Source organism: Lactuca virosa, chromosome 1 (assembly GCF_052849685.1).
Source record: "Lactuca virosa cultivar CGN04683 chromosome 1, Lactuca_virosa_CGN04683_v6, whole genome shotgun sequence".
Lineage (NCBI taxonomy): Eukaryota > Viridiplantae > Streptophyta > Magnoliopsida > Asterales > Asteraceae > Lactuca > Lactuca virosa.
This window is the reverse complement of record NC_136426.1, coordinates 175,356,674-175,373,108: the sequence shown is the minus strand read 5'-3', so window position 1 is coordinate 175,373,108 and position 16,435 is coordinate 175,356,674.

The window sequence follows — 16,435 nt, the reverse complement described above, 5'->3', positions numbered from 1 at the left end:
ACACTTGTATTAAATTATATTATTAATGCAATGGATGATGTTGTTGCTTGTTTACTACTATGCTTTGTTGTGATACTGTACATGACGTCCTCCGCCCCCGAACGTTTCCACCGTTCCGGTTTTGGGGTGTGAGAGAAACTTATTGGATGATTGCTAGAGGTTCACTTTCAGGTTCCAACAGAGAATTGTAACACTTGAGTTGGGGTAAGTTCCATTTGTACCCATGTATTATTTTCAAAGTTGCACTTTTGGCCCTTGGCTAGTTAGCGGGGCGTACCACAAAGTATGTAGGGCGTATAAGTGTTCAGCGAGTACTAGGGGCGTACCAAGGAGTATGCTTAGCGTACTCGAGCGAAACCAGTCGGGACCACAGACACGTACACTAGACGTACGTGTATCTACGCGGGACGTACGCGGGTTTTCTAAAAACCCTAATTTTTGGGTTTTTGCCACTGTTTAAGCAACATTATGGAGTGAATGCCTATTCTTATTAGCCTCCCTATCCCTCAAACCCTACTTTATATACAATAATTATTCCTTGTGTGTTCTTGGACCTTAGGAGGCCATAAAAGAGTATTTTGGTGATTTTGAAGAAGGTGTTCACTCTTGAAGATTCTTTGGAGAAGTTAAAGCTTTTAGATCCAAAACCTCATCAGCTTTTTGCTCTTTATTGAGGTATAAAGTCTTGAACTTTGTGGTTATATGCTTAGATCTCTTTGAGTTGGGTTTATGGACTCTTTTGGTCCCATTGATGAAGTTCCTTGAGTCCATGTCATTTTTGGAACTTAGAGTTGCCACTCTTAGTGTTATTTAGGACCTAGATTCATAAAGTTGTCATTTTTGGTTTTGAAATCCACCCATGGATGAGTTAAGGTCATTTTCATGGAAGTATATATTTAGGGCATGAAAAGTCACCAAGTCAGTGACTTTATGGGTTTGGACGTTAAGTACGGATCAGATCTGTGATTTGGATCATTGGTTGGAAGCATTAAGTGCTTAATACCGAAAAGGACTTAACAGAGTAGTATACTGGGCGTACAACCTAGTACGCACAATGTACAGGTCACGGATGTTGTACGTGCTGTGTATAGCTGAGTACGCCCTGCGTACTCAGTCAGAGTGGGCTTCACACATGTGGGCCTCGGTTTGGGCCATTTCTTGGACTTCGTTGCCTTGGGCCTTAGTGAGTCATCAAAAATCATATTTTGGGCTAAGAATATGTTGGGCTTACGGAGAAGGCCTATTTGAGGGTTGGGCCTAATTTGAAATATTGGGCCATTGATGGGCCACTAGTGGGCTTGGGAAGACTATCTAGTGATTGGGCCTTTTGGTGTTGTGGATTTGGGCCTTAGACATGGGCCAGTTTAGGTCAGGGGTAAAATGATCATTTTTACCTCAAGTCTAGTTTAATGGATTTTGACTGGGTGCTATTTTAGACTGATAGCTCGGGGAGTCATCAGGGCAGCTGTTAGATATTTCTTACCGTAATATTCAACATTAAGGCGAGTCTCTTCATTGGGTTAATGGGTCGACGACACCAATGTCGGCCCATGTATATGTGTTAGGATGGTAGATGTTTGCATAACTTTTGTATGTGCTATTTGATGACATGCTTACCAGGCCATGACTGATGCCAAGCGAGGCCTGATGAGTACATTGTATGAAAGTCATTAGCATCTGATTCTGTGGATACCGGACAAGGCCTGATGCCGAGCGAGGCTCGATATCTGTGCAACATGTTATTTTCTTTGTGATTATGACTTAGGCTAGTAGGGTTATATGTTAGTATGAATACATGTATATATGTGATATATGCTTATGAGAATATCTATGCATTGGGCGGGGCCCACTACCAGGCGAGGCCGCAAATCTAACAGATCAGTATCCTAAGTGGGGCTCGATGTCGGGCGAGGCCCAAGGACGAGTCAGACTCGAGATCGGGCGAGGCCCAATAGAGGGCAGGGGCCTAGTAAATGCTTTATCATGTATGGTATGGGTAGTTTGGGGAACTCACTAAGCTTCGTGCTTACAGTTTTCAGTTTATGTTTCAGGTACTTCCAGTGGCAAGGGGAAAGCTCGGGGTGACTACATTGGACACACCATGGGGATTCCGCTTTTGATGTTTACTCTGATTAGATATATTTGATATAATGATTCTATGAACTGTTTTGGACAATGTTGAAAATATTAATTTTATTTATTATTAAACGAAATTTTTGGGACCATAATTTGAGGATGTTACAAACATGCTCATCAATTGGTTGAATAATTTGTTTTTAAATAAAAAATTATATATATAGAAAAAAACCGTTCCCTTATGAATAGTACCTAACATGAGTACTATTCATAGGTTTAGGTCCTTCACCTGGGTTACCAACGATCCACCGCCTTACCCATATCACTATGACTCAATCTATCGTCTCCTTTCCCACCGCCTATATTCTCGATTGTTCCTGTATTTTCCGTTTCGTCTCCCCTTGCTCCTCCTCCTCATTTTATTTACAATATTTTCATCATCGTCTCTATTTCTTTCATCTATCGTATCGTGCCCTGTTTCTCCCATTTCACATTCTTTCCGAGCTCGACCGCCGATGCACCACCGGAATTCCACGCCTCCGGCGACGTCAGTGCGTGCTTAAGGTTTGTACTTTAACCGTTGATTCCAATTTCAATTTTTTGTTTTCTTTGTATTCTATCGATAGGGTTTTTGCAAGTTTTGATCTGATGTGCTTTTCCACCTTTCGAGGGTTCGTCTATCATTTTTTTGTTAATTTTTTGTTAGTGTATGTGCTTCGACTGTTTGCTCTTCATCTGCTCCATCCTCGACTCTTGATTTTGACCACATTCAGATTTCTTCGACAACATTCTCCACTTTATTGTCTACTCTTCCTTTTCTGGTTCTCATCGTCTTTCATTTTATCTTTATTGTTGTAGAAGATTTTTGAAGGGCTCTTTCTCTTCTCTACCAATTTAATGTTTCTTTTGAGGCTTTCGAAGATAAATGGTGTCAGTCATCATGTTCATGAGGAAGGGGTTTTAAGATAGAAATTAGGAATTTTGCTGAAATGTCGTCGAGATTAAATCCCATGGCTGAAGAGTTCGTTTCCCCTATGAAAATCAAGGTATCTTAAAGAAAGAAATTACATGTATTTCATGCTACTCAGGTAAATACAAAAAACCAATCATGTATGAGATATTTTATTTCTTTGTTTAATTGATTAGTGATTACAAATTCTAACTTAAAGGAATATGAAGCTAATATACTAAGGAAAGTCATATAATGTGAGTAATACATGAGATTGTCTGTGGCTTTAAAGCTGCTGATGGTGTGAAAACACAAATTCATATATGTATCCACATATATACACACAGTAATACTAACATTGATATGTACACATGCAAAATGAAAGCTAATGTGTGTAATGTTGGATTTGGGTTTTTTTTGTGGTTGTAGAGATATTGGATGACTTTGAGAGGGAAGCATCTGATACCTTCAACCTCAGATTCACATAACCAGAAACATAAAGAGTTATGAGAAAATTGGATAGATGCGCACAATTATAGAGGTGGGTGCTCTCCTATGTTCATGAAGAACTTTTCATTAAAACCTGCATAACCAAGAACAAAGCTCTCTGGGACTATAATTAAGGAAACCTAGAGACAAAAGGTACAAACGATAAATACTGCAACCACTAGGATGTCCTCCATAATAACAGAACGTGGGAGGAACATAACAAAAGAAAGAACCAACAGAAAATAAAAGATCATAAAAAACAAAAGACATTAGAGAAACTTAGTGGGTCTGGATCAATAAGTCGAATTGGGTTGCTTTGGATTGTTCTTCCTTCTGCTGAAAACGAATGTGTCCTTGGGCCTATTAATACCTACCTCACAAACTTGAACCTTGCCCTCAAGGTTAAATTCTGGAAATTGGACGTTGATCTTGTCAAAATCTTCCCAGGTTGCCTCAGCTTCATAGAATCCTTTGTCCTTTCCCTTTGTCAAAATCTTTTCCTTTGTCCTTTCCATACATCACTGTATGAAATTGGGGGTCGATTTTAGCTTTGACCATAACATTCACATTGCCAATCCTGCCAGAAGGTTTGATCGTTGGTCGCTTATGAATGGCAGATGCAATTTCTTGGTCCATCTTCGTTACTTCATGAATGTAGCAAACAAGCATTCGCTTGATATGGTCAATAATCGGCTGATACTCATGAGGATTGGACAACAGAATGTTGTTGAGGAGTATCCAGTCGTGAGGGTTAAGGTTCGGTAGATCAGCCAGGGAAAAGTTATGAACCGAGCCTTCAGAGCCTCGGGTCACTTTGAATTTGACGTTGACAAATTTCCCGGCTGAATAAGGCTTCAGCACCTTGACAGTAGTAATTTTCTGTGAGCTCCATGTCAAGTACTGTGGCTGAGCGAATTCCAGATAAAACTCCAACAGATCCCGATCTACCTTCGGGTCCGGAGAGGGAATAGCAACAGTGGAGTTGAAGCAATGAAAGATAAATGCCTTTCGAGTGATAGGCATATCAAATTGATCATCCTTCGAGTTTTCAAGGCTGAACGACATTACAGGTTCGAGCCAATAAGTACTCGGTTCATCTATAGCTTCTCTCTGGAGCGAAGAAATGGTCCATTCAGGAAAGATCGACTTCTTTTTCTCCAAGAGCTCCTTTTCTTTTTGCTCCTTTTCAAGCTTTAACGATTCCCTCATAATCTTTTCTTCAAGCTCCTTATCAGTCGGTTTTGTTTTCTGAAAAGGCTTAGAGGGATCTGCATTGAAAGTACCTTCAACATCATCATCATCATCTTCATCATCTTCTCCAATCTTCTTCTTATTTTTTATCCCTTTTGCTGCCCAAAGCTACATTATCCTTCGGTGCAGCTGTTGATTTGGGTTTTTGTAGGAGGTCGAGTATGAACTGTTTCCTTTTCCTTTTCTTTATCTCCCCCTTGTTTCGGCTGGACAGAGGTCACCGAAACACACTCTATCCGACTAAGGATTTCCAACGCAGGCCTGAGTTTCTCAACCAAGTGGCGTCGAATGGATATTGTCAGAATAGAGTCGTAGGCGTCAAGAAGATGTAATAGAATTGAATGGACGTCACCCACGGAGCATCGAATAACTTCTCTTTCAGATTTTAAATCGTTAAGCTCGGTTGTTGCAGTACGAAGCTTAAGATTTTGAATTTTGAGCTGAGAAGTGCGTTTGTCAAGCTCATCAATGATCCGATTCTCCACAGCAAGTTCGGCTTCCAGCTGAGTCAGACGCTCATTAACATTTGTATGAAGCCTTTCATTGGCAGCTTCAATGGCCTTTCGAGCGACTTCAAGATTGGTTCTTTTGGTTTCGAGAGAACGCTGGAGATTATCAACCGAGGCATTGACTGTCTGAGAGTTCTTTTGAGCAGCAGCCTCCAATGAATCTAGGAATAAGTGAGCCTCAGAAATTAGTTTTTCGACTTTTGCGGTCGCTTCTTTGCATTCTTTTGTTGAGGCCTCAACAGCAAGCGAGGCCTTCTGACATTGGGAAGTGGAGGCATCAATAGCCTTTGCTGCGGCGGAGAGATATGCATCATGCTCTTGGACAACAGAAGAGAATAACGCCTTGAGAGCAGCTTCAGAGTAAGCACCAGCTGATGAGGAAGAAAGAAGCTGATCAAGTTTGTCAGTGACAGCCTTTAGATGGCGCTTTGTAATCGGAGCATCGTCATCATCATCACTTTGAACACGAAAAGGACTGAAGTAAGTGGAATCAAACTCCAAGTTCTCACCGCCAAGAACAGTGTTAGTTTCGGTAGAAGGGGTAGGTGATGGTGGTTCGGTTGTTACTGGAGGTTCGGTAGTGACTGGGGGTTCGGTTGTGATTGGAGGTTCGGGTGTTGAAGAACGAGCCCCCGTATCAGATACGTTGGTTCGAACTCCAGTGGTGGTGGTAGAAGTAGACTCAGTAAAGATGGGTACAGGAATGGGAATAGTAGAAGAGGGTTGAGATGTAATGATTGGAAAAATTGGAGGGATGGAGACAGGAACAGAAACTGGTGGAGGAGAAGGTGCTTGGGACCGAATGGGTACCTCTGGTGTAGGCGAGCGTGGTGGTGTATCACCACGAACCGAACCTTCATCCTCTGAGCTTTCGCTATCAGATTCACTTGGAGGAATTGGTGGTTGGTTAGGAGGCACATACTCTGAATCAGAATCACTGGAGGATTGGAGAATTAGCCGGCGAGCAGGTTTCTTGGCTTTCTTCGCTTTAGGCTGAGTTGGCGCTGCTTTCTCCGACTTTCGCTTCCTAGGGGTTTGAACTGTTGAGACTTGGCCCCCCCTTATCCCCCTTTTTCACTTCTGGCTTTTTGCCTCTTTTCGTAGGGATGTCTGCGTCTTCTATTGATTTTACCATGGCAGCAGTGAGTTCCCTTGGACCAGAGGAGGGAAGCTTCTTGTATTCCTGAATGATCTTGCTTGAAAGAGGCACAAAGGCAAACATCGACTCAGGAATGGATCCAATAAAACCAAATTTTGAGGCGTGAGTAACGATGATGTTGGTAGTGTGAAACATAGCAATGGAAGAGAGCATGGAGTCTTCCATGATAGGAACATGAAACCTATCCATTATCCACTTAGTAATAACAGTCCAGAACCGGGCACAAGAGATTTCGGTGTGGCGAGAAGAAGATGATAAACTCTGAATAACTTGAAGCCATAGAACCATTCCATAATCTAGATTAAGACCATGGTACACACCATAAAGTAGAGACATGAATGACTTACTTGCACCATCTGAACCAGCACTTCGTTCAGAAAGCCCTTTGAAGAGTAAAGTGAAAAGGCCATTCCATTGAGGAGGAAGGCAGGACTTCTTGAACCTTGTCACAGTCGTTAGGGTTTCAGTATAACCCATGTTGTAGAACATTGAGAAAAGTTGACCTGTGGCAATAGAATCAGGATTAACCATGGAGTCTTCATATGGAAGCCTTAGAAGAGTGCAGAAGCGATTCTTGGAAATTGAAGCTTTTTGGTTAAGAACATCGAAGAAAATTTTGTCTGCCCTATAGCACCTGGTTCCTGGTATGTATTTTATTTAAGTATTTGTGCATTTTTGGCCTTGGAATCGGCGAGTTGAAGGACCAACTCGCCAAGTAGAAGCGGGATGAGACGCGGGGTTTAAGTGATGGACTCGTCGAGTCGGGTCCCGGACTCGATGAGTAGGCTCTGTCTGGACAAAAACCTTAATCTGAGGGTTTGCACCGTATTTAAACAACCTTATGCAGCCCCCATCGCCCCTTTATGCTTCCAGAAACCCCTCACAGCAAACCCTAGCCGTTTTGAGAAGAACTAAGTCATTTTTGGTGGATCTTGCTAGTTGTGACCATAAGGAGGAAGAGAAAGGCTTGAAGAAACAAGTAAACACCAAGGGAACCCGAGTTTGTGCACCTTCTGCAGCTCATTGAAGGTAAAAAGCTGTAACCTTGCTCATTCATTTGTTAGATCCCTCTTTGAGGTGATTTAGGGCTTTTATAAGCCATTTTTAGTGGCCAAACATGTTTGCAAACATGGTTGGGGGTTTAAGCTTCTGAATCACGTCATTAAAGGAGTCACTAGGCAGATTTGGGTTGCTTTTGCACCCATGAAAGGTCCCATGCACCATAGGAGCTTGTTTTATGTCTTTTGAGCTCAAAGTCCCATGCAAGCACGTAAAGTTTGTAACTTTACGTGCTAGATCGATTATAGAAGCTTGGATCTATCATTTGGACAAGTGTTGTACATCAGAATCAAGGATTTAGAGTGTGGACTTGACTGACTCGGCGAATCCGTTCTTGGGACTCGGCGAGTCCAAGGCTTTGAGTCCCATATCTATTGAGGGTCAAAAGAACTCAGTGGGGTGTTAGAAAGGTTGTAGCAGGACAGAAAGAATGACCCAACACATTGGACTTAGTTTAAGAGCTGGAGTTCATGGGACTCGGCGAGTGCTAGAACAGATTCGGCGAGTCTAAGGCAATCTTCTTAAGGATGAAGATGAACTCGACGAGTTGTTCATCAACTCGGCGAGTCGAGGATAGAACTTGTTCTTCAATTGAAGGTGAACTCGACGAGTTGTTCATCAACTCGGCGAGTCGGATGAGTTTCATGAGATGTTCATGTAAGGGTGGAACTCGTCGAGTTGACGGCCCAACTCGACGAGTCGGGTCATGGATAAGGACGAGTAAAGGGTGAGGGACTCGGCGAGTTGACGGCTCAACTCGGCGAGTCGGGCCAACTTGAAGTTGACTTTGACTAGACTTGGACCAACCCTGTTTAGGGTTGTACTTGCTGTGTGTTGATTTGAAGGTTGTCGTGTCGGGATCAAGGAGTCGAAGGGAGTCGACTTGTGCGCCGAGGATAATTCAAACACTGCACGACATTGAGGTGAGTCACCTTCCAGTAGGGGTGGGTCTAAGGCCACAATACCGGCCCACCAGTAAGGGGTATTTAGAAGATAATGGTCTTTGTGATAATTATCTTGGTTTTGTTATGTGTTGGTTATGAGATTTATCTGGATGATACATTATGTGTATAGTAGGGATTAGTTTCCCTAACAGAGGTCTGTAGGACCCAAGGGTAGGTCAGTACCCGGATATGCCTGACTGTATGTTTATACCTGTTGATTGTATGCTAGTGATAGGGGGTGAAATAGTCCCCAGTTACCGGTTGAAAGATACCGATGATGATTAGCGGTTGCAAGATACCGATGTTGGTTACCGGTTGAAAGATACCGAGGAAGGTTACCGGTTGAAATATACCGATGAAGGTTATCGGTTGAAAGATACCGAGGAAGGTTACCGGTTGAAAGATACCGAGGAAGGTTACCGGTTGAAAGATACCGATGAAGGTTACCGGTTGAAAGATACCGATGAAGGTTACCGGTTGAAAGATACCGACGTTATTGTATGGTATGTGGTATGATGGGGGAACTCACTAAGCTTCGTGCTTACAGTTTTGGTTTTGGTTTCAGGTACCTCTTCGTCGAAGGGGAAGGAGCCGGCGGTGTAGTAGCGCATCACACACACACATGGTTTCCGCATTGAGCTTCTAGGATTGTACTATGATTTTTATTACTTTTGATGTCATGATTTGAGACACAACATTATGATTTTGTAAGGTGTTGTTTTATCGACAATGTTTTGGAAAAATGTTTATTAAACATATTAATTCAAAAATGAAATTTTCGGGCTTGAATTTTGGGATGTTACATGCCCCTTTGTCATATGTTGCAGAAGAATAGATTTGAGAGAGACAAGACATCGGAACAAGTTCGACGGTGGTTAGGGCTTTGGCGAGTGGGGAATATTTCAGACATTCCACCACTTGATACATGTACGTATCATAGAGAAAAGGAGAGAGATCGATCAGCAGGTTCTGATTTGGCTTGATTGCAAGAAGAGTGGATCGTGCTGTGGTTTCCTGAACTGAAGATGATTCTGCCATTGACGAAGCGTGTCGAGGAAAATGATGAACAGTAATAAATCGATCGTCTTCTTTTGCATGAGAGAATTGAAGTGTGGTAAGGAACAGTCACACTGAAGGAAGCCCTTATATACGATCTAGGAGAGAGAAAAATCGTATGTGATGATTGCTGAAATCTTGGAAACAACTGCTGAAAAGGCGTGATTTTGACAGCTTGCAACCCCGATAAAGTAGAGATGACGCATGCTGACCAATTCAAATTCTGGCGCTTCCCAAACTTATCCATAATTCAAATAACCAAGCGTTTAAACTTCCTGCTGAGTCATCAGATGAATCTTTTAAGAAAATGCCATTTCCATAATAACGCTAAGACGATACATCAACCCATCGGTTTAAATTTCGAAACCGTCGCATTAACTTGCAAAGACGGTACACTCACATTTAGAGATTGTGTGCGTAAGAGTGTAAATAATAAAGAAATAAAGCAAACAATTTGTGGGAATCTGTGATGTCCTGTTAAGACATAAAACGATTGATCCCGGGCACGAATCTCTTCCTTCAAAGTCAAGAGAGACTTCAAAGTGCTTGTGTGGGTTCTCGTGAAATAACGATCAAGTACTTGTTAAGAAGCATTGAAAGGCATCTTTTTAATTAAAGCTATTAAGGGTGGCTTTCTCTTCAATTCATGAATTGGATACTTGATATAAGACCGAAATAGAACGAAGTACTTGTGAGACCAATGTGGCATGTTAAACAAGTAGGTGGGAAACATATTCAGTGACTTGTTGACATATTATGACTTGAAATCTCAAGAAAAAAAATAAAAACTGGATCCTTTTGGAAGAAATAGTCTTGGTGAAAAACAATTTCATAAAGATCTCGCAAAAAGAAAATTTGAGATTTCCACAGTACCGTTAATTCATTATGGGAGTTAGATCTTGGGTTTCACTTAATTCGTGGTGGACGAATCAAAGATCATCAACACAGAAATTGTGTAACCATAAACCTTAGTGGTTATTTCTGAGAGTCTCAAGGGGTACAAAATATGAAGCGAACCGTGATGGAGAAAAATGAGGTGGGTAAGAGAACCGAATGTGCCTCTGCCATAAAAGATGGACAAAGCAGAAAAACTCTTGACTCAATTTGAGAAGAGTAAAGCAGCTCAAGATTAGAGTAAATATGACAGCCTGATTGGTGAGACAAGATTTGTATATATCTAGTCATTAAGGCTTTACTCAAAATCGTTTGAGGCTTTGGTCAACATACAGCAGCATGCTTCTAGGGACACTTAGCTAATATATAGAGTGAGATTGATACCTGCCCCAGCTCCGTCAGTGAGAGAAAGCTAGTACATAAAGAAAGCATGAAAAATAAAAAGAAAAAAAATATTTTTGGATTCTATGAAATATTCTGAAAAAGAATTAAAAACAGAAAGAAATGTTTTTGGATTTTATGAAATTTTCTGAAAAAAAGAATTAAGAACAGAGAGAAAAAAATATTTTTGGATTTTAGAAAACATTGAAGAAATGCATAAAGGAAATTGCAAGAAAAGAGTGTACATACTATACAACCAAAACCATAAGACATTAGAGGCGAAAGGATCCCGGTGAAACCGAACCCGAAATGGACCGAGCGTTCGGTGCATTTCGGTTCCCAAAAGAACCGAACCCGAAATGGACCGAGCGTTCGCTCTATTTCGCTTCGAACTTTTATTGAAGCGTTGGAGATTTTGGTACTGATTCAGCTTCCATCATTCCTAAGCCATGTAGGATTTTGTTAAACCTTGCTTCAGGCAAGGCCTTAGTAAATATGTCAGCCAATTGATCAGTGGTTCTTACAAAAGTAATTTCAACGTTACCATCTTCCACATGATCTTTGATAAAATGATACCTCAGTGCTATGTGTTTTGTCTTTGAGTGTTGCATTGGGTCGTGACAAATCCTAACTGCACTCTCAGAGTCGCAATATAGTGGGATTTTCTTCATGTTCAGCCCGAAGTCACGAAGTTGACTTTGTATCCATATGACCTGAGATGTGCATGATGCTGCGGCAATGTATTCTGCTTCGGCTGTGGAGAGAGAAACACATGTTTGTTTCTTCGATTGCCAACTTACGAGTTTGCCGTCTAGAAATTGACATCCTCCAGTGGTGCTCTTTCGGTCTAGTCCACATCCCCCAAGATCAACATCTGAGAATGCTTGGACAAAGAACCCTGATTTGGCTGGGTACCACAACCCAAGAGACGTAGTTCGTTTTAGATACCGAAAGATGTTCTTTACAGCCAACAGGTGAGGTTTGCGTGGATTTGCTTGAAACTTGGCACAATAACAAACAGAGAACATTATATCTGGCCGACTAGCGGTGAGATACATTAGAGACCCAATCATCTGACGATAAAGAGTCATGTCTGCGGCCGATTTGTCCAGTGAAGGAGTGAGCTTAGTGCCGAACGCCATAGGAACCTTCCCTTTTGAATCTCCCATCATACCAAACTTGGAAAACAATGTCTTCGAGTAGGCCTCTTGATTAATAAAAATGCCTTCTGGTCCCTGTCTTATATTCAGACCAAGGAAAAAGTTAATAGGACCCATTGAACTCATTTCAAATTTAGTTTCCATCAGCTTCCTGAACTCAGCAGTTAAGCTTGGATTTGTGGAGCCGAAGATGATGTCATCAACATAAATTTGAACGATCATAAGGTGGTTACCCTCTTTCTTATGAAAGAAGGTTGGGTCAACCGAACCTTGTTTAAATTTGGACATTTTCAAAAATCTAGTTAGAGTTTCATACCAGGCCCGTGGAGCATGCTTGAGACCATAGACCGCTTTATCCAGGATGTAGCAATGATCTGGATATTTTTCGTTCACAAAGCCAGGAGGTTGCTCTACATACACAGTTTCTTCCAGTTCGCCGTTTAAGAAGGCACACTTTACATCCATTTGAAAGACTTCAAAGTTTTTGTGTGCAACATAGGCGAGAAAAATACGAATCGATTCTAGCCTTGCCACTGGAGCGAAGGTTTTGTTCATAGTCTATTCCCTCTTCTTGACAGTAGCCTTTCACAACTAACCTCGCCTTGTTGTGTATCACGTTCCCTTCTTTATCCATTTTATTTCTGAACACCCATTTTAATCCCACCACAGAAGCATCTTTTGGTGTTGGAATCAGTCTCCACACTCTATTTCGTTCAAATTCATGTAATTCATCCTGCATTGCTTGCACCCAATCAGAATGATCAAGTGCAGTCTTGACTGTTTTGGGTTCAACTTTTGAGACGAAAGAATTAAACATGCAAAATTCTACTTTAGAGAAGAGGGCTGTCCGTTTCTCTTTTAGTTGAGATCGTGTGAGAACCTTTTCTGTGGAATCACCAATGACTTGAGATTGGGGATGATCTTTGGTCCACTTGATGAGTGGAGGATAATTTGGATCGAATGAAGGATCCAGTTCAGCATTTACTTCTTCTTCGAACTCCGACTGAGTTTCATCATCGTTAATGTTCACATTCTCCCCCTCGAGCGATGATACGTCTTCCGTTGCAGGATTAGAATACTTCCCTTCGAAAGGTGATAACACCTCAAATTCGGGCTCAGAATTTTCCATTTGGACTTGACTTTCGGTTGCAGAGCTCTCCCCCTGGAATGTTGAATCAGGGTTTGGAATATCAGACGAACCCTCCCCCTGAGCATGAGAGCAATCTTTTTGAGGTTCACTAGAGAGTGGCTTGTTGCATCCAACAGGTTGGTTTTCTTCTTCCATATTTGCTGCAGCTTCATCGATTATCTTCTTCATGTTATCTACCTTATTGTCTGCTGCTTTGGATTCAGAGAGAATAGCCTTTTCGGGCTCATCAAACAGCAGCATGTATTGTTCAAACAGGTTAGAAATCGGTATAGTAACTTGACCAGACGTTGGAAATATATCCTACACAGAGCCGTTTGCGGTTTTGAGCCTCTTGACGTAGTTATCGTCGAAGGTAACATAATAGGTCTCTTCGATTTTCTTTGAACGTTTGTTGAGAACCCTATATGCTTTTGAGGTTAAGGAATAACCTAGAAAGATTCCTTCATCTGCTTTCACATCAAACTTATTTCGGTGCTCCTTTGAATTAAAGATGAAGCACCTTGAACCGAACACATGAAAGAACTGGACATTTGGCTTTCGGTTGTTTAAGATCTCATAAGGAGTGATCGAAAAACGTTTGTTGAGATAAGATCTATTCTTTGTAAAGCAAGCAGCAGCAATGACATCAGCCCAGAAATACAGAGGTAGTGAAGCAAAGTTCAGCATTGTTCGGGCTGCTTCACTTAGAGAGCGGTTTCGCCTTTCAACAATACCGTTCTGTTGTGGAGTGTATGGGGCCGAGAAGTTGTGAGTTGTTCCTTTCTCTGCAAGAAACTCTTCAAAGTCTTTGTTTTTAAACTCCAGCATGTTGTCGCTTCTTATGTTACGAACAACCTTTCTCAGCTGGACTTCGACCTGCTTGATGAAGAGCTTTAGTTTTGGAGTAGCCTCTGATTTCAGTTTTAAAAAGTATACCCATGTAAATCGTGAGAAGTAATCTACTATGACAAGTATATACTTGTTGCCACCAACAATTTCGACTGAAGATGGACCACATAAATCAATATGAAGTAATTCAAGTGGTTCAATTATTTTAGTGTTGACGCGAGAAGGATGACTCTGCCGACTTTGCTTTCCCATTTCACATGCAGCACACAGGTGTTCTTTATCGAATTTCAGAACAGGAAGACCCCGAACATGATCCCCAAGCACCAATTTGTTGATGTCTTTAAAATTCAGATGGGAGAGCCTTCGGTGCCAAAGCCAGCTTTCATTTGATTAAGCCTTTGAGAGCAAGCAGATAGCTGGTTTTCCTCGTATTGGATTGAGATTCAAAGATACATTTCTCCTTTTCGCTTTGATTTCAGCAGAACATTGTTTGACTTCTTTTCAGTGATCTCAGATCCCTCGTCATCGAAAGACACCTTTAGTCCTGTTCCAACCACCAGTTGAGAAACACTGATAAGGTTGTGTTGCAACCCCTCAACATATGCCACCTTTCTTATCGAGAACTCGCCGTTGGTAATCATTCCATAACCTTTGATCGTGCCATAGGAGTTGTTACCGTACTTGACACTTCCACCATTTGTAAGAGATCGAAATTCCCTCAGTTCTTCTCTTCTTCCTGTCATGTGACGCGAGCAGCCACTGTCTATGTACCATTCATCATCAAACTGCTCGTCACGTATAACCTGCAAAAATCAAACAGATTTAGGAACCCAAAGTGTCTTGGGTCCTCGTGAGTTTTTTACAGAACAGGGATTCGTAAGTGAAACATCAACTAAAAAGGTTCTTTTTATTAACGTTGTTTCATCTTTTCTTTTTAAGGTGAAAACTTTGATTTTATCTCTAGGTGGAGTTGCCGAATATGTGTATTTTACGTTAGCATATTTTCGATCAACATTATGCTGGATTGATGAATCCTCTGCATTTTCTAGACAGAGTTTTTCTTTTCCCTTTTGATCATTCTGAGACTGAAGATTAGAGCTGGAGAAATGAGATTTAGAAACAGAGTGAGTTCTTCGGATTTGGCTCTTTTGTGATTGAGAGCGAAACTTACCTTCTCTTCGCATCTGCTCACTGCTTAGTCTAGAACCGAAACCATTCGTTTGATTTTTCTCATGTCGAGAACTGAAGCCTTGAGTTTGGTTGACATTCATCGGTGAACCGAAACTCTGGTTTCGGTTGGTTTTATATTGAGGACCGAAACTTTGTTTTCGGTCAAGATTGTTCTGAGGACCGAAACTCTTCTGAGGACCGAAACTCTGCTTTTGGTTGGGTTCATACTTAGGACCGAAACTCTTCTGAGGACCGAAACTCTGCTTTCGGTTGGGTTCATACTTAGGACCGAAACTCTTCTGAGGACCGAAACTCTGCTTTCGGTTGGGTTCATACTTAGGACCGAAACTCTTCTTTCGGTTGATTTCGCCATGAGTGCGAGTGCAAGAATTTTCGATTCCTACCTCCTTTTGTTTAGAAGGTTTTTCGTAGCGAACATAGTTGGGATTTTGAGAACGCCAGAACTGCTTCCTTTCAGTAAGGTTTTTCTTGTACCTCACATTCCTTTGATGCTTTAGATCTTTCACCTGTTTTGGATTTCTATGAATATTAGCCTTTTTCTCAGATGATTGAGCATAAGCATCGCTTTTAAATGAAGAGGTTTCACTTGAGACGGCGACTTGTCCAGTTGAAGGCCTTTTGATACCACTTGTGCTAGGCTCATCAAAACGAGTAGGATCATTGAGAGGTTCGGCTACATATCTTCCTTTTACTCTCCATGAAGTTTTCTGTGACAAACCTACTGTTTCATCAGCGTTGTCAATGGGTGCTGACCAGAAAAATTCATCACAGGCTTCAGCATAATCTTCTGCTACTATTGCCGTCAGTTCGGCTGTTTGTTGCTGAGCGACTCCATTAACTTTGTATACCTGATTGGAAGTAGTTTGGACCTTTTGATACACAACGGCCTTTTCTTTAAGGACTTTGGTCTTGTCTTTGGATAAACGAGCGAATTCAACCGAATTTTCAGAAATAAGATTTTTGTTAGTTTCGGGTTCACTCTTGACAAATTCTGAACAATCAACCACATCATCCACCGAAATGTCACTCATATTACCATCCTCATCGAATTCAGAAGTATTTTCAACAATAATTTTGTTTTTTGAACTCAACTTAGCATTCAACAAGTCAAATTTATGTACGGTTTCAGTTTGGATTTTCAATTTGTCATTTTCATCCAACAAATTTTTGAGCATGTCCTTATGGTCTTTGGACTTTATAGAGGTCTCTATTTTGTCAAGACCGATTCTATAAGCAGGGGAAGTATCTTCAGAAGAAACAACGCTTTCACAGTTATATGCATCAGCATCGATTTCATGCTCCTTTAACTCAAGGAAGGGTAAAATCATACGATGAATCA